The 23,919-nt window shown below is 41.3% G+C and overlaps 1 protein-coding gene across 1 annotated transcript in view; it reads left to right on the forward strand.

Annotated features, from left to right (window-relative positions):
* The window catches only part of LOC126298797 (uncharacterized), a 193,537-nt gene that overhangs the window by 61,529 nt on the left and 108,089 nt on the right, over positions 1–23,919 (forward strand). The gene's annotated exons all lie outside the window — the stretch shown is intronic.

A 23,919-nucleotide genomic window follows, 5' to 3' on the forward strand; every position in this document is an offset into this window, starting at 1 on the left:
TCTCGAAGAATATGTGTGCTTATATTTCAGCTGCCATTGATAAAATTAATATTTTGTAAAAATGTTTACTTTGAATTATTTTCTGTTACCAACATTTGTCCCCAGTAAGGCAGTTACACCACAATAGCCAGCAATATTTTAGTAAGTGTACAATGAAACAAATTTTATTGCAGTGTTTTCCTTTAGTACACTATTTTACTAATACTGATGTAAAATGTACACTATTTATTAAAAAGTATCCAGACACCTATTAATGATGATTAATATGGTGTTTATCCTCTCTCTGCATTTTATGATGGCTTGAGGTTTTATGGGGTCTCTTCTAATGAGGTCTCTTCTGAATGTCAGTGGGGGACTGTCAGCCTGTTATTTCTCAGTAGCAAAACCATTTATGTTGGATGCTGGGGCCTATAGTGAAGTTGATGATGTAACTCATCCCAAAAGTGTTCCACTGGGTTCGCGTCAGGACTCTTGATCAGACAATCCATTGCAGGAATGTTTGTGTCCACATACCATTACCTTCCAGATGCTGCTTTATGAGTGCGTGCACTGTCATACTGAAACAATCATTGTCTCCAAACATGTACTCTATTCTACACAGTAAAATGTGTTCATATTCTTATGCATTTAGCGTTTTCTTCACTGCAATAAGGGCCCTACACTGGAAGCATGAAAAATACTCCCCAAACCGCAAAACCACCTCCTCCATACTTCACTGTTGGCACTAAAACAGTCCATACACGTTAATGTGACCACCTCTTACATTTGATGCCAGCAATAACCACTAACAGATGGAAGGTGGCAGCACCAGCATTGGAAGGTATATAAAGTATGTTGGCGGATGCGGAAAATAGTGAAGTCCTTGTGGTAATGCAGCAATGTAGTGATTTATGTGATGTCCAAAAGTGCATGTTCATTGGCCTTTGACCGAGCGAGGTGGCGCAGTGGCTAGCACACGGGACTCGCATTCAGGGCGACGACGGTTCAATCCCGCATCCAGCCATCCTGATTTAGGTTTTCCGTGATTTCCCTGAATCACTTCAGGCAAATGCTGGGATGATTCCTTTGAAAGGGCACGGCCAATTTCCTTCCCCGTCCTTTCCTAATCCGATGAGACCCATGGCCTTGCTGTCTGGTCTCCTTCCCCAAACAATCCAATCCAATCCATTGGCTTTTGGGCCAAGGGATGAAGCATTTCTGAAATGGCTAACTTTTTAAACTGTTCGCTTGCTGCCTTGGTTAAAGTATACTGTGCATAGCAAAGTAGGACTATCGAAAACATTGGTGCACCACAGGCCATGATGCACCGCAGGCCATAGATGACAGGTGTAAATGATGGCAGCAGAGATGTATACAGGGGAATAGATGTACAGCTGTTGAGCAACTGACCGTCAAGATGAACTAAGAACTTTTCAACATTGTCTCCTTACCACTATCTGGCCAACATTGCTGCATATGATCCTCCATAACAGGCGCAAGATTCATGTGCCTATGCTGACTGCTGTTTATCAGTGATGAAGGCTGGAATTTGCATGTCATTACTGCAACTGCATGTCCACCGAGTGGTGATAGGTGTCCCTTTCAGATGAATCACATTTTATACACCCTCGGAGAGGTGACTGTTCGCGTGGAAAACCTGGATCTCTTAGGGAATTATATTTCACAAGGAAAAATCACGGAAATGTCAGGAAATTTCAGGGTTTTCATTAAATCTCAGGGAGTTCTGTGTTTTAAACTTAACATAGTAATTTGATTTTATTGAGCTTTATAAACATTAAATTTTAAAATACCTAATATTCCAAAACATACTACTTACATGAATATTACTCCAAATAAATTACTGAGGTGTAAGGCCAGGTGCACGCGTTGGCACTAACAATTTTGGTCCAGTGTGTGGATCGATGAAATAGCATTGCAACCAACATTAGTTCCAATTTGGTATGATTCCATTTCTTGTAGGTATTTCGGCAAAACATCAAACTACGTTAGGGCCAGTACTGACATGGTGAACACTTTATTGATACGGTGGAAACATTGTCACCAGCATTGTTTTGGTCCTTGTTTTGAAACCTGAGATTGGCTGTTTGTCGCTTGTACTTCCAGCTTGGATTCTTCAAATAGCAATATCTCAGGAACAGTGGAGTAAGAAGAAACTACTCGATATTTTGGAACTTTACCAGCAAGAAATATATTTACGGATGTATTTGCATATGATTTTATATCTTACTTAAAACTTACTGGTTTTGAAATATGTGAAGTGTTATAGCCCACCAACTTCTTTTACGTTTTCCTTTTTTTGTTGTAAAATGATAAGATATAATTATGCACATTCAAAACCACAAATGCACTGGCTGCAATCTGTGCGTAATTTTGTTTGCGTGTCAACCTTTAGTTCGTTATCCTCGCGTATGTTCTTTGCTTGTAGTTAAATGTGTACAAATTTGGAAAATTAAGTCCTTGATATTAAAAGATCATTATTATTCTGTGTTAATGAAAGGGAGGTATATAGGGTTCAAGGTCATGATTAGTTGTGAAGCCACATGCACATAGAGTGTGAAACATGGTTTCAAAATATATTTCCTATTGTTGCTTGTGGACACCATTTTCAAACTTCCTTTGGAATACGGAAACAACTATCCACAACAATGTTGAAATGGGTCAAAGAAAACAATCTTTCAGGCCAGCTACTACATGTCATTGGCTCACCGCTGCACAGCACTAGTGTATGTCTATATTTTGCATTGTGTCTAGTGTGTAGAGTTGTTTTGTATTCTCATTTCACTTGTATTTTTTTGGAAAAAATGGAGTGTACATTGGATCAGACTGTCAAGCTACTATCACTGTACCAGGCTGAGATCTGCTTGTGAAATGTACAAAGCTAGCAGTACAAGAACAGCATGATAGAAAGATGCCCTACTGAGAATTGCTGCCTATGTGTGATAATAGCAGTGACTGCTTGGAAAAGAAAATAAGGTTGTGTGTCATCCAATATCGATGGAAAAAGAGGAAGGTGGTGAACAGCAAAGCATCTGGCTGTTGTACACTCTAACATGGTTCAGTTATCCGCTCTCGCAATTTTTGAAGATGATCATGTGCCAAAGGAAACTAAATGTTATGGACAAAGAAGTACAAAATGTAGTGTTCACTTCCCTGTCACATTCATAAGCAACCCAAAAACTAATGACACTGTTGAGGAAGCAAGTTACGATGATTTATGTGGGATGACACCAGCTGAATAGAAATTTGCTGATATGCATATTTAACAGTGTTTATCATTTAGTTACCAGTACACAAACCTTCAGGACATCCAACAGTGCTCCACAAACTTCAGATACTATTTTAGATACAACTTGCTTAAAAATGCGGAAGAGTACGGTATAGGTATTTAAGGCTCTGAAACGAATCTCTCATTGCCGAAAATGAAGAGTAAAAGCAGGTCTTTGGTTGACCGTAATTACTCTCGTGAAATCTGTCTCTTTTTCTTTCCCAAGTTCTTCTCTAGTATGTTTTTGTCCACCAATGACAATGAAACCTTTCGCTCCATTGGCGTGAACCTCTTCAAGTGTTAATATAGCAGCACCACACATCATTATAGTTTCCTCATCACTAGGCATAACATAGATGACACAAAAACTATGTGACATACAATGTCTCAGGTGATGTGTAGAAACTGTAAGAAATGTTTGACACCAGTGAGGACAGAGACCAGAAACAGTATTGGAAACATGTTATGACATGCCACAGGAAATATGTTTCCTGTGGCAGCGTGACAAATTTAAATGACTGGTTTGAACCCGTGCCAGGTGAACTGACTTTAGCTTATTATGGTTACTGCTGTAGCCAAATATTTTTTAATTAGTATGGAATGTCAGGTGCATTTAAGCCACATTAAGGGGAAAAAGCTTACACAATGTGCTTTAAGTAAGAGAACATCATCTCAACTTGAAGTATGTCCATTATAGTTATCCAGGTTGTTATGCCGTGGTTGGTTGATGAATTCTGTGTTGTTTCCCAACGTTTCGTCCCCGTCTGCGGGAGACATCTTCAAGGGGGTCTGTAGCTTGATGGAAGGTCCAACACACCCACTGGCTCGCTACTGATTGCCGCTAAATTCTGTGTCTGCGTGCTCCTGCACCGCGGCGTGATGTCATGTGTTTTGAAAACATCAGAGCAATTGGTCGCTGTGTGTTGCTATCGATTGCTGTTGTCATCACCCAGTAGTGGACAGGTGGTACACATCATCTTTAACACCGGCATCCATATACCGTTTAATTTCACACCCTCCTCCTTTCGATTGAAGTTATTACGGTGTTTAGCGATTTCGATTGCCTCCCTGTAGAGCCTTTCATAATATCTGCTTGTGGCCGCTAGTACTTGCGTCTCCTCGAAACGAATATGATGGTTCCCTGGCTGGGAAGCATGCTCCACAACAGCTGATCGCTTGTGCTCTTACAAACGTCGCCTTCTGAGCTGTACACTTCAATATCATCTTTTTCAGAATCTAAAGTATCTGTATTACCTTCAACAGCAAATCTTCCACGTGAACTCCAGGAATTTGTATTAAAAGAAGATGTAACAAAAGCAGAATTTCTTTGGTGTGTTGAAACAGTTATTACACACAAGTCACTTTGGAGAGCTGGAAAGGATGTTGCTGTATTTACCAGAATGTGTAAAGACAGTGCTATAGCTAATGAGATTCACCTTAAGTGGGATAAGATAGCATACGTCCTTATGTTCAGAATTGCACCTTATTTAATCAACAGTTGCTTGGGTTGCTGATGAAAGCCATTTACGTATGTTCATGGTTTTGATGACTCTTGAATAAAGTTATTGAAAGCACACAGATGGACGTGAATACAATATTCTGGAATACAGATAAAAGAGACAACAAAATACTTTACTTTCCCTCCTCTTGGTCGCTCCAGAGCAACTGACCTTTTATCTTCTTTCATTGACGTGGTAAGAGACACACCAAAGAGAAAGATTCTCCAGATTTTGATGGATGGACCAAATGTTAATTGGCTCTTTGTGGGAGTAGTTTAAAGCACATTAAGAAGAGTTGAAACTGTTATATTTTGATAGCTAAATGGCTCTGAGCACTATGGGACTTGACTGCTGGGGGGTCATCAGTCCCCTAGAACTTAGAACTACTTAAACCTAACTAACCTAAGGACATCACACACATCCATGCCTGAGGCAGGATTTGAACCTGCGACCGTAGCGGTCGTGCGGTTCCTGAGTGCAGTGCCTAGAACTGCTCAGCCACCACGGCTGGCTTTTGGTAGCTGAGGGCTTCATTACATGCATAGGCTTTCAAAGATGCATACAAGGCAACAGATTGGGACATTGCGTTATTTTTGAGAACCTTGTGTAATTTGTTCAAGAATGTTCCAGTCAGGAGAGCATTATATACTTAGTATTCAGGCTCCTCTATGTTTCCAAAAACATTTTGTTGTATCACATGGTTGGAGAATTCCTTGGTTGTTCAAATAGCAATCAATATAACACCAAACATGAAGATATTTCTTGAGGATGTGGAGAAAGATAAGAATGAACTGTTAGTGAAAGTTTCATGTTGGTGAGTAAGCTTGTTAATGATAGATTGCTGTGTCCCAAACTTGTTTTTTTCAAGTTGTTAGCCTGCAATATTAAACCTTTCCAAACACAGTTCCAGACAGATGCTCCATAAACTCCATGTCTTTACACAGCTTCGGTGTCTACAGTACAGACAGTATTAGAACAGTTTATGAAGCTGGATATGTGAGAAAAAAGCACTTCAATCAAGTTAGCTGATGCCTAGGAAGAAAAAATGTGTTTCCTGCAAAAAAAGAAGAAGATAATTCTAGGTTTTGATACTCATAAAGAAATAAAGATAATCATTTTGGATGTAAGACCTGTCAATATTCTTAAGTTTCGACAAGAATGTATGTCAAGTCTTCAAACATTCGTCATCAAAATTAATACCAAGTCACCCTTAAACTACCCATTTATTCTCGCCATTAGGTATCTTGACACAGTTTTGATTGTGCCAAATGTTGGCAAAATTGTGTCTTGATAAGCTGCTTTGTATTTTCACAGAAATGAATCACCTAAGTTGAACTGCAGCAGATAATGAAATGTGTAAATTCAGTGACCTTTTCTACCAAATATAACAATTCTTTTAAAGAATACAATCATTCTGAAAAAAGGGATATCCATGGTGATAAATACCAAAACTTGTCAATCACATTGAAATTAGTTTGCAGTCTTTCCCATGACGTGCTAAAGTTGAAAGGGGCATTTCTGTTGATAATGAATGCCTCTTTGAAAGCATGAGGGACGAATCTGTTGTTACACGTTGGCAAATATATGATGCTGTGTGTGGTATAGGAGGCATTGAGAACTTGGATATTCCAAAATTCCTTATTCACAGCAGAATATTGTGATCAACTCAAAGAACAACATGAAAGAGGAACAGAGCATTTTAGAAAAATTGAAAATGACATGGAAGTGTAAGAGTTTGGAAATTTTGGCAAGTAAGTGCTACGAAAGAAGCATGGCACTTGAAGAACAAATAAAGGCTTCAGAAAATTAGCTGACTGCATTGTGTCGTGTATTTGGTTCATAAATAGTGAAATTATCTGAAAATTTCCAAAATTTTTTTTCTCAATCAAATTTCTCAGTAGACATCTCTACCTGTTTTGAGTTGGGACTTGACTGTTTCAAGAAATTGTAGGGACCTGTATGAATGAAACACATATTTTATATGTGTTGTCTAAGCACACATTATTGCAATTCAAAATAATATTTGAAGTATTCGATATTTTGGCAGAAAATTGAATTATGTTGTATAAGCCTGCTTAATTTTAAATAGATGTCTATCAGTTTAATAATTTTGGTTTTGTTTTGAATGACCTTTTATCATTATTTTTAATCACTTCATTATAAACCTCCTATAATGTATTGTTTTTCCTCGAACAATGTACAAAACTTAAAAAAATTTTTTTGATGGAATGTGCTCATTTTGAGATTTTACTTGCTGAAAACATTCACCAGCCAAGATCGCTTAAATACTTTTTTATTTAAAACAGCCAGTTTCAATAGACTTTGCTGTCATGTTGTGGACATGGCCATTTGCACAATGTGCTTTATGTTTTTGAATATTTTAGTTACGAAAAATCTTTTATAATGTGCTGATTTTTGTCTTCATGACTACATGGCATGAGGTCCAACATAGAACAACGTGTGTCGTAACAAAAATATTTTTTAAGGCCTGAAGCTAACAGCAAAGTCTGTGAAAACCAGTTGTTTTAAATAAAGAAATATTCATGTGATCTTGGCTGTTAAATGTTTTTAGAAAAACTATAAAGCTCTATTCCCTAGTGGGTGAGGACCATTTCTTATTAATTTCTGTAGTGATGATATATAAGAAAGAAAGAAATATATTCATCTGGCAATGTTTAGTACTTAATTGTAACTATAAAGGAATTTTTTTTCCAAGTTTGAGTAGCCACCCTGGTCCAGGTTGAAGGAGGAAGCGTTATGGTCTGGGGAATGTTTGTGGCATTTTCTGGGTGATCTTGTCATTCTGGAAGCCACATTGCCCCAACACAAATTTGCATCTACTGTTGGAGACCATGTCTATACCTACATGTAGTTCGATTTTTACCCGACGTTGGGGTATCTAGCAGCAGGTCAATGCAACATGCCACACAGCTCACACTGTATGTGCATGGCCACCAAACTCCCCAGATTTAAACCCAGTCGAGAATCTGTGGGACCACGTCGATCGGCCTGCTAGTGCCATGGATCCTCAACCGAGAAACCTGGTGCAGCTGGGCCTGGCTCTTGAGTCGGCATGGCTCCACATCCCTGTTGGTACCTTCCAGAACCTGATTGACACTCTTTCTGCATGTCTGCCATGCAAAAGGTGGTTATTCAGGTATTTGACAGCTGTTCACATTAATGTAACAGGACTGTATGCATGATGGCAGGTAACATTCTCCAGGCATTCGCCAAGCTCAGACCTTTCCATTGAATCGCCAGAGGCTGTAGTGTGGTCCATCATACCAAATCACTTGTTTCCAGACATAAACTGTCCAGTTTCATCATTCTTTATACCAGTTCAAGTGTTCTTAGCATTGACTGCAGAAATGTGTGACTTATGTGGAGCTTTTTGGCCATTGGACTCCATTCTTCTTAACTCCCTATGCACTGTCCTTGTGCTAGCTGACTGCTGGTATTACTTTGGATCTCATGAGTGGTTACTTCAGATAGTTTCATGTGATTTTTTTTTTCTACAACCACCCCCTACAATTCCTGATGGTCCCATTCTGAAGCACTCCTAAGGTCTCTCTGGTTTTGGTTTAGCTGTGGTTGTTCCTTTGCATTTCCACTTGACAGCCGCATGACCCACAGTCAACCTGAGCAGTTTTAGAAGGGTTGAAATCTCTGTGACGGATTTGTTACTCAGGTGACATCCAGTGACTGTTCCATGTTTGAAATCGCTGAGCTCTCTTTACCGATACAGTTACTGCTTCTCTACCGACATACAGTATTCCCTGCCTCCTTTGATACTGGCAGGTGTGCTTGTCATGATATCTAGTGCTCAATTCTGCAATTCATAGAGGTGTTCATATACTTTTGATAAGATAATGTATTCAGTTAGAGGCTTAGTTCGATGGTGGGTATATGTGTTGAACACAATCTGGAACAGAGTTCCAGGCACTGTATGTTATCCTGTGACAGAAAGGTTTACAATGATTACAATTTACAATTCATAATTTGAGATAGAGAAACTAGGCATTGCTTTAGTACTGCAAACAAATATTGTACCAGTCTTCTGAATTGGTATCTGTTGAACCCAAAGCCACAAAAGATTTTATGTAGGAGACGCTTTTAATATCCTGTGTCATATTTATAGATCAGTGCTAGTGCTTCTATTGTGAAATATTACACTATAATACACGCACCAGTTGACAATCTGTTTTGGTTGATGATTCTTTTGTTCCAAATCAAATAAAGTGTTGCACTGTTAATGACAGGAAGTGTAACAGTCATAATGTTAAAAGACTAATTTTTGTCAGAGGTATACAGGATGAGATTTGTAAGATGTAACCTTCCTTTTATTTTGTGAATGATTCAAGATTCGATACAAGGTTTTTGGTAAACAATAATGTAGAAAATGGCAAGTAATTTTGTTACATTATTAATAGTACTACCTTCAATGTCAACTGAAATGTCAAACCAAGTATGGTTTTCTAAAATGGAATGATATACATTTTTAATGTTATTTGAAAGCTATTGGAAAATAGATTACAGTGGTATAACACTCATTAATGTTCACGTTGAAATGTTTTGCCGTATATGCAAAAAATGAGCTAAAATTAAGAGGCAAGGCTGCCAGAATGGGCTGTGGGGTGTAAACACCGTGAAACAGGACTCCTTTACATGCAGCAAGAACATAGGACCCAGAAGAAATAAATTTTGTCATAGTAGCCACTGTCTACTTTACACAACGCACTCGTACTCAGCGATGTTTTTTGTGAACAGAACTGAATGCTAACTTTTAGTATATTTTAAGAAACTATTTCATATGCTCGTCTGTCATTATATTTAAGCAAACCATTGTTTTGTGGAAGAAGCTACAGTATAGTCACAGTGTACTGTTAACTGTGGAGTATTTTGTAATTACTTGGTTTAGCAGTGTTTACACTGTAACAGCATATTCTGCCTGCTTTGCCTCTCATTGTTGGCACATTTCTTAAAGACGTTGCAAAAATTTTCAGAACCATCGTAGCAAGTGTCACATCAATGTTTTATCTTCACCAGCTTTCTATTCATGACACACTGCCTGTTGTCTTTTGTCGTGAGTTCTCCAGCTGATATTTGTTTAATGAATTTTATGACTTGTTGTCAGTATGAGTCACTGACCCCCCTTTGTTATTGAAAACCTTTGACAATTGCATCCATTGGTGCTGGCAAAATGTCAGAAAAATCGTTACGCAAACATCGGCCAATATTTCAGAGACAAAAGCCAACAGCAATATTAGGTGTAGAAGTATGAAACAGGATTTTGTTTTCAATAATTACCCGAACCAGACTGGAAGCCATTTTCGTACATTTTCTTTTTGTAAATTTTCATACGGATTGAAGCATCGTTCAGCGAGTGTGTGCCCCAGTGTGTGCAAATAGATGATAATCAGCTGGAGCCAAGTCTGGAGAATAAGGAAGAAGGTATTAGCGAACATAATGTCGTTGTGGCTTCTATGTAATTGGAACACACACACACACACACACACACACACACACACACACACACACACACACACACACACTTTTTTTTTTTTTTTTTTTTTTTTTTTTTTTTTTTTTTTTTTTTTTGTAACATCCAATGATATCGAAGCCACAACGACATGGTCGCTAATACCTTCTTCCTTGTTTTCCAGACTTGGCTCCATCTTATTATGATAAACATAGTGTTTCCTTGTTTGGGTAAGCAAATAAAAGTGTTGGTAATGAATATCTTCATAGTCAGCTCCAAGCATTCACTGCGGGACACAAAGATATTGAGCATCTTTGTTTGGAATTTAAAGGTATTGTCCACCACATGCTAGAGAAGTATGTGCCTAGCAAAAATATAGGGGAGGGAAAGGATACATCTTGGTACAACAAACATATTAGGAAGTTGCTGAGAAAACAGAGAATTTTGCAGTCATTTTAAATGTAATCACTGCCCCGCTGACAAACAGGAATTATGCGAAATGAAAGCAGCTGTCAAAATGTCAATGAGAGATTCTTTTAACGAATTTGAAAGCAATATTTTATCTGCAGGTTCTAGAAATAATCCCAAAAAATTTTGGTGATACGTAAAATCTATGAATGCTACAAATCATTCAATACCTTCTCTTGCTGACAGTATGCGTAATGTAACAGATGATGATAAACACAAGGCTGAAATTCTAAACCTAGCTTTCAAAAACTCATTTATGGTAGAGGACTGCAGCACCATTCCCCCTTTCAATTATCGAACAAACGAAAGGGTGGATGACATAGTGTTTAGTGTATCTGGGATTGTAAAACAGTTAAGATCCTCACACACCAGGAAAGCATCTGGCCCAGATAGTAACCCTGTAGGATTATATATTGACTACGCTACAAATATAGCACCATTCTTATCCGTCATCTGTCGTAGATCATTGGAACAGCAGAAAGTTCCACGGGACGGGAGGAAGGCCCAGGTCATAGTAGTCTATAAAACGGGTAGAAGACAGGATGCACATAATTACTGGCCAATATCACTAACATCGATTTGTTGTAGAATCATGGAACATATTTTGTGTTCAGACATAATGACCTTTCTACGTCCTGAGAAGCTCATCTGCAGAAAACAGCGTGGTTTTAGGAAACAGCAGTCATGCGAGACACAGCTGGCACTCTTTGTGCATAATATACAACAGGCAGTAGATACCGGCTCCCAGGTTGATGCCATATTTATCAACTTTTGAAAGGCGTTCGACTCAGTTCCGCACAGACGCTTGCTCCAAAAAGTGCGCGCTAACAGTCTGTCCAATGACATATATGGTTGGACAGAAAGTTTTTTAACATACAGAGAGCAGTATGTCGTCCTGAATGGGGTGACTTCAACAGAAACAAGCGTAACTTCAGGTGTGCCCCAGGGCAGCATAATAGGCCTGCTGCTTTTTACGATATACATAGACGATCTGGTTGTTGGTATTGACGGGGGCATTAAACGGTTTGCCTATGATGCTGCAGTCCATAGGAAAGTAGTATCGCATGAAAGTTGTGAACAAATCAGTGAAGATTTGCTGAAAATAAATGCGTGGCGTAATGACTGGCAGTTGTCTCTCAATATTAGTAAGTGTAACCTACTGTGTATAACAAGTCGAAGATCCCCATTAATTTTTAAGTACAAAGTAAATGCCCAGTCCTTGGAAGTGGTAACATCTGTCCAATATCTGGGTGTGACTATTTGAAATGATCTCAAATGGAATGATCAGATTACACAAGTTATGGGCAAGGCGAACTCTAGATTGCGGTTTATTGGTAGAATCCTGAAGTGTTGCAGTCTTCAACAAAGGAAATTGCGTACAGTATGTTAGTTTATCCAGTCTTAGAATATTGTTCGTCTGTATGGGACCCTTACCAGTTGGATTTCATTCAAGAGATTGAAAAGGTCCAAAGAACAGCTGCAAGATTCGTGAGTGGTACATTTAGCCATCACAAGAGTGTTACAAATCTCATAGAAAGTTTGAAGTGGGATACACTTGCAGATAGACGTGCTAAACAGAAGAGGCTACTCACTAAATTCCGAAATCTGATCTTTGCCGAGGATATAGAGCATATATTATTACCACCAACTTTCAAATCACACAATGATCTCTATTCAAAGATATGGGAAATTAGAGCTCGTACTGAGGCATTCAGACAGTAGTTTTTCCCTTGTGCAATCTGCGAGTGGAACAGGGAGTGGGGGGAGGGGGGGGTGGGAGATATGACTTTGGCGTGAATTGTGCCCTGCACCACACACCACTTGGTGGCTACCGGAGTATATATGTAGATGTAGATGTTCTGTGAGTTCCTGTTGAGTTTGGTCATCATCCTCATCCAATAAGGCCCGCAATACATTGTCTTCGAACTTTTTTGGTGGTTTCCAACGCTCATTGTTTCTCGTGTCAAAATCACCATTTATCACCATTTTTGAATTTTTTGAACCACTCAAAACACTGTATTTTCCAAGATCATGTGTGCCGAAGGCTTCGACAAGCATTTGATGTGATTTTGCAGCATTTTTCTTCAAATGATAACAGAAAACCAATGCTGTGCACAAATCATAGTTTGTAGGCACAAAACTCACTCAACATTTTTACGGATTTGAAATAGATTCTGATGTTTGGAACTTGGGTTACTGTGTTTTGACATTTGTCGTCAGCCATTACAGTTAGCAGATGGTGCTGCAGACGTGTTCTCATGGGCCCTACACTGACAGCTAGCACCATCTATAGGGAAATTCCGGTTTCATACTTCTACACTTGGTACATCATCTCAAATTTTTTTGCTTTCTTTTGATTTTAAACTGAGTATGCTGTTCATTTGAAGAAAACCATGCTTGCATCAATATATCAGTTGATATAAGAGTTAAAAATATTACTTTCATTAACGAAAATTGTGCACCTGTGTCATTTGTGTAGAACCTTTTTTCATTATCTTGAATTGTTAATGAAATAAAATAGGTGTTCCATCTTACATGACTCGGCCTTCATGTTTCAGTTATAGTAATGTGTTCCAGTGATACAAAGTTCTTTTTAGTTGAGGAGAAAACTATAGACTTGTATGTCCATTACAGAGTATCCTTCCAGAGTTTTGTGTCATGGAGAGTGTTATGTATATGTACCTTCGCATACAGTTGCTTCCAGCTTAGTTGGTTCGTGAAGCCTAAGTGGAAAATTGGACACTACCCTGTCCGTTAGAACAAAATGTCATTGCCCTTCTTATACCCCATCAGCTGTTGACACTATCAGTTTACACTGCTCCTTGTCATTCTGATTTAGGTTTCATGTTGTTAACCTAAATCACTTAGAGTGACTGCAGTGCTATTACTGATTCTTTATTACAGCCTCATTCAGTTGGCATGTCTGTAAGTACCTCAATATTTGAAACATTAACATATAATTGTGGTGTGTGACTGACACAGCTAAAAGCAGACGTGAATTCATAAATGTGGTAACTATTTTACTTAGTCAGACAGTCACATTTTCAGTATATGGTTTGTGATAAGTACAGTATTGTATCTTTACAATGCCAAGTCACCTTAGACTATGTTTAATGGAGTTGTTCCTGTCCCTGATCAAATCTTTGTGACTGACTTAAAAATTGTGTGTTTTTTATTTTAGTATCTACAAGTATTATGCTGTTTTCCTATGTTTGCTTCAGACACATAGAAAGTAATAGAACTCAGTTGACACACATGAGAAATAGTACACCACAGATTAAAATGACATAGCAGGAATAAAAATATCTGGTCATAGAAATGCATACGTAATCTAGAAGGCAGTATAATTAGAAAGAGACAGAATTGGTGGACAGTGTTTGTCTTCAGAAGTTGAAATTCTAGAAATGCCTGCAGAAACTTGGAAGTGAAAAAGCTTTTCCTTGTCTTTAGAAACATTAGTTCCTTCCTCGGGAAGGCAAGAAGGATGGGTTGGGGAGCTTAGAAAGGAGTGGCAGGTCACTCGTATGTCACTCTGGATTATTCCTCAACCTATCCTAGTCTCCTCCCTGAGGAAGTTACTAATAGTTAAGAAAGCTAGGGATAATTTTTTCTCTTTAAAATCTATCAGCAGTACTATAATTTCACATCCTGTAGGTAAGTACTGATCAGCCATTCTTTCTCTTCATTTTTTTGTTTTGTTTTTAACACTGCCTGATAAAGGGAGTGAGGAAAGGAAACTTCATGAATTAAGAGGGTATGTGATGTTATTTCACTGATTGCAAAATTGCATCAAATTTACTAAGAACTTTGCAGCATGAGCCACTTATCAGTACAGCATTGCACTCCCTGGTGTGTGCACTGATTTGGTTGGGAAGGGTGTCATAATGTCATTTTATTCTCTCTTGAGGCAAGCTGGCCCACAGATGTTGTGACTGGTCCTTGATATTGTGGACGTTAACACTAGGACAGAATTGACGTCCGAGCTGGTCCCACACAAGTTACATCGGGGACAGGTGGTAGGCATCTAGCTCTCTGTGGGAGGCCATCATCACACAGATGGTTCATAGGCACATGTGCCGTGTGCACAGTGGCATCGCAGTACTATTGCATGAGAGGTAACACATGAGGACACAGGATGCCAATGACACACCATTGTGCTGTCAGAGTTTCCTCAATCACTACGAGCCGTGACTGATGGCTCTCCCACCATGATACCAGGAGTAACAGCGCTGCGTTTCTCGCTGACAGTGTCACTGATCTGGAGCAGTGCAGAAACATTATTTATGGCTGAACACTTTGTGACGTCATTTATTAGCAGTCCATTCTTCCCTATCACGGCACCACTCCAAACACAGCAGTTTGTGTTTTGGTTTTAACAGAAGGCTACATGTGCGATAGTTATTTCCTAGGCCAGCAGCTGTTAGTCTCCTACCACTGGCGCAGGATGATGTAGAATGTTGCAGGGAGTCCTGTACTTGTTCTCGGATATCAGCCAGTGATGTGGAGTTACCATGTGCTAGGTGCACAATACAGAAATCATCCTGTGTGATGTTGAGATGTAGTCAGCCAGAGCCGTGATGCTGAGTATGCCAGCCCTCATGTTCATGTTATGTCCAACATTGGTCCACTGTCATGTCCGAATGCACGACAAACTTGGATAGTACATGATTCAACCAGCCACTCAAATAAAGACCCAATAATGAGGCCTCTTTCAACCTCTGTCAGGTGCTGATAATGCTGTGTCACACAAGTATGTGTCATCTGTGCTGTTTACAGTGATCACTGATCGTCTTGTGCTGTTCACGCCTCTTATGTACACTACCAGGCCTGGTAACAACACCACTAATGCAGTCTGACAGCTGTTTTACATGTTGAAGGGAATTAAAACTGTAATCGTGTACGTACCTCCCCTCCGCAAATGGTGGGAACTTGTGTGAAGTTGCAATGTCTTCTGGATGTTTCACTTTTTTTGTCAGGCATTTTTTTCACATGGATCATTTTGTAATTTTCCTTCCTACAGTATTTAATGAGTAGTGGTAAATATATTGCTTCTTATACTGCACTACTTAAAACTAATTTTCAAAGTTGTTGATGGAATGTACATTGCCAGAACCACCCATTATTGGAGCTAATGTATTTTGTATTACTAGTACTTTTGTAGATATTTTCAGAATTTTTGTACATAATCTAATTCATGAAGTTAGTGCCATTTTGCAGTACAACTCCACAGTGCACACACAAAACAAGAATTTCCAGAAGTGGATATGAGTCCAGGTCATTTGAAATCATGATACTAATGAAAGTCAAAGAGAGTCTCCAGATTCCTTGTAAGCTCAGTAATTTGTAGTCACTGTCCACAAGAATAGGTGTACATTTTTATTTGTAATCATTATGTATTGGTTCGATGCTTTTTGGTAGTATAATCGAATGCAGGGATAACTGGATGTAGGCGGCAGTTCTTTCTCTGCTGAAGATGGACGCAGGCGCAAGAGGAGGTGATACTGGTGAATTTACATTAACTTCTTTATTAATTTTTTTTGCTGTGGACAGAAATTAAAGATGTGCCCCTCATCTGTGGCACAATTAGGGCTTTCTCTCATAATGTTCCGGCCTGGTAACAGCAGGCAAGTTAGACCAGTGAGTGGTTAACACAGCTGCTTGGGTGGTGGTCTGCTGAGTTGGCATAGTATGTATACTGGGTGGCAGTCCAGCACCACATGTGGCCTTCTCCAGCATGAGCAGCTGGTGGCGTTGACAGGCTTTGCAGTAGGTCATGATGCAGCCCAGAGTCTCAGAACCATTGCCTGCTTGGGTATGGGCAGTCAGGCAGAGGTCCACGAACCGTGGTCGGTGGCGGCATAGTTACGGCAAGACCACAGTTAACACAGACTGGGTGTAGCTAAGTTGCCGAGATGATAGATCAATGGAGTTGGTTTGGGTGGGCTAAAATGCTGCTGCTCCCTACTGCTGACTTCGCAGTTGTGACTGTAGGTGTGTCATGCCGAATGATCTGTAACAGAGGCCATAATGGGCTGTCGTAATTGGCTGTAGCATTTCGTGGCGAATGGCCCGACTCTGGTACGCATGGTCTGACAAAACGGGTGGTCGCTTCTGCTGATCACAACGTTTAATGGCCATTACTGGATGATTCTGCTTGGTCCTGATTACTGCTTTGTCTCCACCTTTGGCTCCAAGTACTTTGATAATTTATCATGTTACAATCTCCCCTTACTAAGGAAAAAAATTGCCCTCATATTTCCATTGATTTACAAGTATTTACACTTCACATTTTTAACTTCACTCAAAGTAACACATTGTCATTATCACTATTTACACTTATTTCAAACTAGTGAAAACTTGGTTTACACAGGAAGTGTTCATTCACCATTAATTCTGCTGTTTCTCATCAATGATCAGGTGCTGACCTCAATATGTGGGAGGGAGCAGGTATTGGGCTCATATCTACGCCTCCCCATATCATCTTCAACAAGTATTGTTAATGACTAACAAGGAGAATACATGTACTTTGGGCTAAAACCTTCCTCAATCTATGGGGAACAAAACTGATCTATGCCAACAGAATGGTATATGCACTGCCCTATTGTTTGATGATATTGGCCTGCATGAAATTAGTGGTTTATGCACTGTCCTTTCACATCATGTTCTTATACACTGAAGAGCCAGAGAAACTGCCTAATATTGTGTAGGGCCCCAGCAACCATGCAGAAGTTCCACGACATGACATGGACTCAGACTAATGTCTGAAGTAATGCTGGAGGGAATTGGCACCCTTAATCCTGCAGGGCTGTCCATAAATCCATAAGAGTACGAGGGGGTGGAGATCTCTTCTGGACAGCACGTTCAATGGCCTCCCAGATCTGTGCAGTAATGTTCATGTCTGGGGAATCTAGTGACCAGTCTAAGTGTTTAAACTCGGAAGAGTGTTCCTGGAGCCACTCTGTAGTAATTTCGGATGTGTTAGGTGTCACATTGTCCTGCTGGAATTGCCAAAGTCCGTCGGAATGCACAATGGACGTGAATGGATGCAGATGAGACAGGATGCTTACATACATGTCACCTGTCGGAGTTGAATCTAGAGGCATCAGGAGTCGCATATCAGTCCAGCTGGACACGTCCCACACCATTACAGAGCCTCCACCAGCTTGAACAGTCTCCTGCTGCCATGCAGGGTCCATGGATTCATGAGGTTGTCTCCATACCTGTACTTGTCAATACGCTCGATACAATTTGAAACGAGACTCGTCTGACCATACCACATTTTTCCCTCCCTCCCTCCCTCGGGCTCGTCACTCTTTGGCAGGTTCGTGCTTGGCTACCACAGGGCCCCAGCCTTTGCAGCATTTTTTCCCTTCCGTGCTGCATGTCTATCCTCTTTTTTTTATACTTTTTCCCCTCTTTTGAGGAACACGTCTGAGGTATTTTTGGGAACGTCCTGCATTCTGTCGCTGACGAACGAACAGTCTCACCTTTGTTTTTCGCTCCCTTTTCCTTGTTTCCCTTCTCCTCTTGTTCCTCTGCTTCGGTGTTTGAGGATACTCTTTCATCATCTTCCTCCCTGTGCACTCATGAAGGTTGGCCCACGCGGCTGATGTGTAACAGATGACTGGGTAACGCGTATTTCCCAGCCCCAGGTTGACAGGTAGGGTTCGCACGTACCCTCTGGTACAGGCCAGGCCCAGGGAGGGGTGATTGTGTGAGCTGTAACCTTCTCAAATTGCCAATTAGTCCCTCTGTCAGGTGTTCGGGAGGTGTGACGTGGGGTGTGAACAATCTCCCAAGGCGGGTGCGCTCCCTTGTGAAGGGGGCCCCAAGTTGGAAGGATCGAGCCATGAGAGATGCTGGCAATCGTGGGGGATTTCATCGTGGTGAGTCAATCATCTTCCCACTCAACATCCACAAAACATAAACGTAATGGGGCTAGTGATGCAAAGACCCTTCGCGCTGTCCCACGGTTCCTTGTGGTCTCACGTACTGAAGATGGTCAGTCCTTTTCCACGGTAAACCCGTTTATTTTTCAGAAAGGTGTAAATGCAATTGATGGCCCTGCGAAATCCTGCTATTGTTTACAGAATGGCAGTTTGCTTTTGGAGACCACTTCTTATCCTTAAGCACAACAACTGCTTGCTGCCTCACTTCTCCATGGTTACCCTGTTCACATCAATGCCCGTAGTACTTCGAATATTGTTCTCGTGGTGTAATTTACACCATGGTGCTCAACAGTCTAACTGAGGCCAAATCCATTCTTACCTCTCTGATCAGGGTGTCATTGCTGACCATCATGTAATGAAAAAGGTAGATTCCTCCTTAGTGCCCACCTGCACTCTCTTTCTCACCAAGCTCGAAGCAGGCCATGAACTTATCACCGTCTGGGTGTACATTCCGAATCTGATGCGCTGCTGATAGTGTCATCATTTCAACCATACTAGAACGTCTTGTCAGCACCCAGCCTCATTTGTCACATGTGGTGGGGATGCACACAAGGGTGATTGTCCACCTCCTCTTCCCCGCTGCAACTGCAATGGCGGCCATGCTGCCTCCTCTCAGGATTATCCAGTGTATCTTGATGAACAAGCTGTTCAAGTGATTGCTGCATGAAGGACATGCCCACGCAGACATGCGGCCTCCAATTCAGCTCTGAGGTTGTGAAATCGCAGTGTCAAGGTAGTATTGCCATCCCCCCCCGTCCAGCTGTGCAACAAGCAGTCAAACTCTCGCCTCAAGAGGCGAAGCCACCAGCTACACAACCGGTAGGCCGGAAAGGATAGGAGGAGTACTTTTGTGAAGACTTCCTCCGTCCCTTCAGCCAAACAACACCCAAGCATTCATCAAACCAGAAAGACTCGAAGTATTCCACCAAAGGCAAACAGTCTTCTCCTTTGCCACTTCAAAGATCCTCTCTAATGGTGTTGCCATGTGGTACCACAGCACGTGTCGCCAGTGCACACCAACAACCGGTTTTCAGCGTTGGACTTCACAGACTGACCGTACAAGCAAGCTGATGCTTCTGTGAACCCCATGGAGCAGGATCCTCCTCCTTCTGTGTCCTGTAGTAACACCTTTCCCCAGCTGTCGCTTGGCAGCTGCTGAGGTGACACCCCTACATCTCTTCATCATCATGATTCTCCTCCAATGGAACGTTTGTGGCCTTTGGTCCCACAAAGAGGATTTATGGCTGCTTTTAATGTCACAGTGTCCTCTTGTTCTCTGCCTTCGGGAAATGAAATTGCGCCCTCACAACCGCTTTGAGCTTTCACATTTCTTACCAATTCGTTTTGATTTTCCCCCTGAGGTTGGCATTCCATCTCATGGGGGCATCATGCTGCTCATACAGGATGTCATTCATAGTCAACCCATCTCCCTGACTACCAATCTTGAACCTTTTGCAGTTCGCCTTTTCCTTCCCTACCTGACCTTCTGTACCATTTATGTCCCTCCATTGTTCGCTGTCACCAGGATAGACTTACTTCAACTTATTGGGCAGCTACTTTCCCTCATTTTGCTACTTGGTGACTTTAATGTGCATCGTCCCCTTTGGGCTTCGTCATTGGCACCTGTGTCTTTCGATAATGACTTCCGGCACACTCCTCAGTATTTACAGCTGAGCTCTTCACCCTGCATCAGGCCATGGAGTACATCCGGCGACACAGGCTTTTCAATTGTCTCCTCTGCCCAGACTCACTCAGTGCCCTTCAAAGTCTATGTGTTCTGTACACTGCCCATCCCTTAGTGTAGTGGGTCCAGGAAAACTGTCACTTGCTCACTCTTGGTGGAGTCAGTGTCATTTTTCTGTAGGTTCCTGGTCATGTCGGTCTGCCAGGAAACGAGGCTGCTGACGCTGTTGCCAAGGCTGCAGTCCTCGTACCTCTATTCCCTCTGATGATCTCTGTGTTGCCGACTGTGAGGAGGTGGTGTCTCTTTGGCATTGCCAATGGTCCTCCCTTCATGGGAATAAACTTCGGCTTATTAAGCCTGTCCCAGCACCTTGGATGACCACCTCACGGCCCTCGCGCCGGGAGGAGGTTATTTTAACTTGGCTGCGTATTGGGCACTGCCTTTTTAGCGATCGTCATTTGCTAAGTGGAGCTACCCCACCACTTTGTACATATTGCACCCAAATTTTAACTGCCCGACACTTCCTGATGACCTGCCTCCCCTTTTTTTAGCCTTTTACGTTCCAGCTTGCGTTTGCCGTCTGATTTATCAGCCATTTTAGCGAATGACAAGTGGGCTGTCAGCCATTTAATTTTTAGTTTTGGACCTTCGTTTCTGTATGGTGTCTTTTTTTAGTCCTTTTTCCACGTGCTTGTTTTTAGCTCTCTTCTCTTCTGTCAATTGGGACTGACGTATAGTCATTTAACTCCTCTCTGTATTCGTGTCCTATAGTTCTGACTTGGGCACGTATGACCCCAGTTGTTTTTTGTGCCCTAAAGCAAAACCAAGTACTTGCAGGATCTTTTTCTGGCTGCAGCGATGTCGGAGATTTGGTGTTTTACCGGATTCCTGATACTCATGCTACACTCGGGAAATAGTTGTATGGGAAAATTCTCACTTCATTGCGACCTCGGAGAAGCTGTGTCCCATTGCTTGTGCGCCGACTATAACACCACGTTCAAACTCTCTTAAACTGTGATAACCTGCAATTGTAGCAGCAGTAACCGATCTAACAACTGCGCCAGACACTTGTTGCCTTATATAGGCGTTGCCGACTGCAGCGCTGTATCCTGCCTGTTTACATATCTCTGTATTTGAATACACATGCCTATACTAAATTCTTTGGTGCTTCAGTGTATTTTAGTGCAAGTTTATTTAAAACAGTAGGAGATCCGTATTAACCTTTTTTTGCCCATGGTGTGAAGACATAGTGACCATCTGAACTTCCATAACCTTGTATCCTATCAATTCTTTATTAATTCTTTAAAAATTCCTCTTGCTCTGTGAGATTTATATGTGATAATGCTGACCCAACTACAGGTGCTGAACCAGTTCCACCTATACTGTACAGTAATCCTTTCCACATATCGTGCAACATGTGATAGATTTTCCTATTATGTCCCTTTGCTTTGCTTGGTCAGCTGTTGTTGGTGGCTCTGCGACTTTCATGAACATCATTTCGCGATGGAGCTGAATTTGTTTAATTGATGATGTCACATCTAACGACCATTTTGAATCTGTGTTGTGTCTCAGCATTTTTGCTGTTTTGGGACAATGCTACATGATATGAAAACAGTAAAACCTAACCAGTCAATACTGTAGTGACTCTCCATTCTTGTTTTTATTTGTTGGCACTGTACCATGGCTTAAACCTATCTCAACAAATTACGTAGAACTTGTTTACTATTTCCTCAAGGGGAGGGGGGTTTACATTTTCCCACATTACATCTGATGATCTTGACTCATCTGTGACTCTAAATCTGACACAATGACTATCTCTAATTATTAATATACACATTAATCCAATTGTCTTCACTCATCCTGAAGTATATACTCCATACAGTTTGTATTTGCAATGGAAATCTTATGCCTGTCCTGACTTACCCTTATCCAAAAGTTTCCTATGTCCAGTAAGGCACCTCTCGGTACTGGCTGGCAAACTGTCCTTTGTAAATGTACCCAACAAATTATGGACTATGACTCGGTGCACGCAGTGGAGTGTCCAGCGGAACTGCCCCATGTGCATGTTTCATGAGTTAATGGTTTGGCCCACAGTCCCTTGCAGACCACTACAGCAATATATAACCCCAAGATTATGGTAAAAGGAGGGGAAAATCAAAACTAAAGCTGTAGGGAATCTCATGAGTGAATAAAATCCAGCCTGCTACTTATATATCTTACTGTACCAGATGATTCTTAAGCACTCTTGAATTCTATCCATCCCCTTCCCCTTCAGTAAGGTGCTGCTACAGAACCATGGAACTGGGAGCTGTCTTCTGAGTGTCCCTCTTCATCTTCATCAATCCTTTGACACCAATTACAGTGGGATGCAGAAAAGGCTGGGTGTGGGTGGCAGTTCTCTGGCAAAGATAGATGCACATACAGCAGGAGAAGATCCTGGTGAGATTACAGTAACTCCTTTATTACTTAGGTAGACAGAAGAAGCAGCTAACATGTCCTGTTGGGCTAGTGGCTGGTGGCGTCGACAAGCATTGCAGTACATCGTGGTACTACTCAGAGTATAACTCAGAACCATTAACTGGAGAGTGGCGGCAGGTGGCTGACAGACTCTGGTGTTGATGAGCGGTATCATAGAGGCGATGGCAGAGTGCTGGCTGCCATGGGATGGACAGTCAGGCAGAGATCTGTGGATCCCGACCCGGTGGCAGTATAGTTACGGTGAAGATTCCAAGGCCGTGGCTGACCTGAATTGGGTGCAGCTATGTTGCCCAGCTGGTCGACTGATTACTACCTGAAACTTCATGGGAGATTAAAACTATTTGCCGGACTGAGACTTTAATTCAGGACCTTTGCCTTTCGCAGGCAAATGCTCTACTGACTGAGCTACCCAAGCGTGATTCATGGCCTGTTCTCACAGCTTTATTTCTGCCAGTACCTCACATCCTACCTTCCGAACTTTAGAGGAGCTCTCCTGCAAAACGTGCAAGACTAACACTTCTGGAAGAAAGGATATTGCAGAAATTTAGCTAAGCCACACTCTGGCATATGTTTCCAGAGTGAAATTTTCACTCTATACAGGGTATGCACTTATATGAAACTTCCTGGTAGAGCAAGTACACACAAAAGGTAAAGATCCCAAGTTCAAGTCTCGGTCTGGCGGACATTTTTAATCTGCCAGGAAGTTCCATATCAGTGCTCACTCAAGTGCAGAGCGAAAATTTCATTCTGAAAACATCCCCCCAGGCTGTGGCTAAGCCGTGTCTCCACAATATCCTTTCTTCCAGAAGTGCTAGGCTTGCAAGTTTCACAGGGAATCTTACATGAAGTTTGGAAGGTAGGGGATGAGGTACTGGTGGAAGTAAAGCTGTGATGACAGGCCATGAGATGTGATTGGGTAGCTCAAACAGTAGAGAACTTGGCAGTGAAAGACAAAGGTCCTGATTTTGAGTCTGTCAGGCACACAGTTTTTATCTGCCAGGAAGTTTCATATCAGCACACACCATCTGCAGAGTGAAAATTTCATTCTGAATGACAAGCTGATTTGGGTGACTTTGCTGATATTGTGGTTGTAGCTG

Source organism: Schistocerca gregaria, chromosome X (assembly GCF_023897955.1).
Source record: "Schistocerca gregaria isolate iqSchGreg1 chromosome X, iqSchGreg1.2, whole genome shotgun sequence".
NCBI lineage: Eukaryota > Metazoa > Arthropoda > Insecta > Orthoptera > Acrididae > Schistocerca > Schistocerca gregaria.